Below are 3358 nucleotides of genomic sequence, written 5' to 3'. Positions count from 1 at the left end.
CCACAGAGGGCTGGCCATCTCTTCCCCATTTTGTGATGCCCAGCGCAGCTGTCTGGGAGCTGACCTTGTTAGTGAAAACAGAGGCAAAAAAAGCATTGAGTAGATTAGCTTTTTCCACATCCTCTGTCACTAGGTTGCCTTCCTCATTCAGTAAGGGGCCCACACTTTCCTTGGCTTTCTTCTTGTTGCCAGCATACCTGAAGAAACCCTTCTTGTTACTCTTGACATCTCTTGCTAGCTGCAGCTCCAGGTGCGATTTGGCCCTCCTGATATCATTCCTACATGCCCGAGCAATATTTTTATACTCTTCCCTGGTCATATGTCCAACCTTCCACTTCTCTTAAGCTTCTTTTTTATGTTTAAGATCCGCTAGGATTTCACCATTAAGCCAAGCTGGTCGCCTGCCGTATTTACTATTCTTTCGACTCATCGGGATGGTTTGTCCCTGTAACCTCAACAGGGATTCCTTGAAATACAGCCAGCTCTCCTGGACTCCTTTCCCCTTCAAGTTAGTCCCCCAGGGGATCCTGGCCATCCGTTCCCTGAGGGAGTCGAAGTCTGCTTTCCTGAACTCCAGGGTCCGTATCCTGCTGCTTACCTTTCTTCCCTGCGTCAGGATCCTGAACTCAACCAACTCATGGTCACTGCCTCCCAGATTCCCATCCACTTTTGCTTCCCCCACTAATTCTACCCGGTTTGTGAGCAGCAGGTCAAGAAAAGCGCCCCCCCTAGTTGGCTCCTCTAGCACTTGCGCCAGGAAATTGTCCCCTACGCTTTCCAAAAACTTCCTGGATTGTCTATGCACCGCAGTATTGCTCTCCCAGCAGATATCAGGAAAATTAAAGTCACCCATGAGAATCAGGGCACGCGATCTAGTAGCTTCCGTGAGCTACTGGAAGAAAGCCTCATCCACCTCATCCCCCTGGTCCGGTGGTCTATAGCAGACTCCCACCACTACATCACTCTTGTTGCACACACTTCTAAACTTAATCCAGAGACACTCAGGTTTTTCTACAGTTTCGTACCGGAGCTCTGAGCAGTCATACTGCTCCCTTACATACGGTGCTACTCCCCCACCTTTTCTGCCCTGCCTGTCCCTCCTGAACAGTTTATAACCATCCATGACAGTACTCCAGTCATGTGAGTTATCCCACCAAGTCTCTGTTATTCCGATCACGTCATAGTTCTTTGACATCACCAGGACCTCCAGTTCTCCCTGCTTGTTACCAAGGCTTTGTGCATTTGTATATAAGCACTTGAGATAACCTGTTGATCGCCCCTCATTCCCAGTATGAGGCAGGAGCCCTCCCCTCACAGACATTCCTGCCTGAGCTTCCTCCCGGTATCCCGCTTTCCCACTTACCTCAGGGCTTTGGTCTCCTTCCCCCGGTGAACCTAGTTTAAAGCCCTCCTCACTAGGTTAGCCAGCCTGCTGGCAAAGATGCTCTTCCCTCTCTTCGTAAGATGGAGCCCGTCTCTGCCCAGCGCTCCTCCTTCATGGAACACCATCCCATGGTGTATTTCTTTGTTTGATAGATAAGTTGCCATATTTTCCCCTCCCTGTTGCTTGTAAGAATTGATAAGCACTGCAGTTGCATGAGAAATGTAGTCATCTAATGAATACCCTTTGTGTAAAAGAAGTCTTCTCTCCCCCCTTCCTTTCCCAGCTCCACAAGTGAGCCCTGGATCATGGCCCCTTCCTCCCTCCCCTGACAACCACCGATTAGGGAAATTTGGAGCAACAGATTGTTGCAAAGAAATGTATTTTCAAGGTAAAAATGCCTGTGTAGCCTGTACTTTCCCACTATCTATGCTGGTATCTCTGGTTTCCCTCCACATGGAAGAAGCTATTGTACAATTATTGTACCAAATTACTAATCCTAAGGGGGGTGCTGGTATGAGTATTGTGGAATATGTAAATAAAACAAAGAATTTGATGGGGAAGTGGGCAAGGGGTAAAGGTATTACAAGTTTTGAAGGAATGGTTGATGTTTCTGCTCAGGAACATTTCTTAAGTGAATGTTAAGATGATGTAAAACAGTGTCTGTAAGACAAAAGGGTGAAAACTGTGGATGTGATGGCTGTTAGGGGGCTTATTCTTTCACCCACTTACTTTCCTCTTCCTTCTTGCATGAACAGAGAGCAACAATACCCGCAGTCCAAAAGTGCAAACAATTCAATGTTTGTTGGGGTGAACTTCCAGCAAGCATGATTCCAGTTTTCTTCCTTCATGTCCCCCTTCCCAGTTCTGACACCACAGAGCCTTACACCTGTGTCCCTGTTCCCATTCACCCCCCCTTAGCAAAACATGATTCCAATCTCCCCACCTCCATTCCCTGTTCCCATTTCCCCCCGACACCCACCCACACTTCCTGATTGACTGCAGACAATATAATAAAACTTGAGTTCTGCTTAGCTATACCTTAGCCAATCATTTTACTGAAATTTAACTAACCAATCCTAACATATTGTAACATGATTATGTAACCAGTTATATTCCACCACCTTAATTAGTATACACCCAGCAAAATTAATTATACAGCAGCCAGAAACAATCACAGAACCAGACAGAGATTATAAAGACAAACAATAGGGAAATTAATTTATTTGAGCATAAGCTTTCGTGAGCTACAGCTCACTTCATCGGATGCATCTGATGAAGTGAGCTGTAGCTCACAAAAGCTTCTGCTCAAATAAATTTGTTAGGCTGTAAGGTGGCACAAGTCCTCCTTTTCTTTTTATGGATACAGACTAAGACGGCTGTTACTCTGAAATAGGGAAATGGGGACTACAGTGATAGAACAACACAGAAATGAGGATTTCACATCCCAGCTATTGATAAGTGAGTTCTTACCAGGCAGGATGCTATCAAACTAAGTTTCCTTTTACATTTTATAGGCACTTCCCTTTCTCTGGAGGCGATAGGCGTTATCAGGACAGGATTGTATCCTAACAGCCCAATCCGCACCTTATTTCAATGTGACTAGTTTGGAATGTGAGGAGGTGACCGGTCGCCTCCCAGTTTATGGCTGCCTCTGCTGCTTTGCCAAAGGCCTTAGCCTAAGAACAGGGCTTCAGACTGTCACAGTGAGAGAAGGCCCTTACACCGGCAGACAGTGATTTTGATTCTTTCTTTTATACCTCTAGAACTAGCCAAGTGATAAGAATACACCTAAATTCTTTGAGTATAGGCCTTTACACGCTGCTGGAACTCTACAGAGCGCATACAGGCCAACGGATTCCTGAAAGGAGCCACATCAGGGCAGTGTGTGACTCTGCAGCCCTGAGTAGGGCCTTTCGTTAGCAGCACACTAGACATAACAAATGATCATCTCCATTCAATGCAGAGAGAATGTGC

The sequence above is a fragment of the Eretmochelys imbricata genome, chromosome 1 (assembly GCF_965152235.1).
Source record: "Eretmochelys imbricata isolate rEreImb1 chromosome 1, rEreImb1.hap1, whole genome shotgun sequence".
Lineage (NCBI taxonomy): Eukaryota > Metazoa > Chordata > Testudines > Cheloniidae > Eretmochelys > Eretmochelys imbricata.
This window is presented reverse-complemented; position numbering follows the sequence as displayed.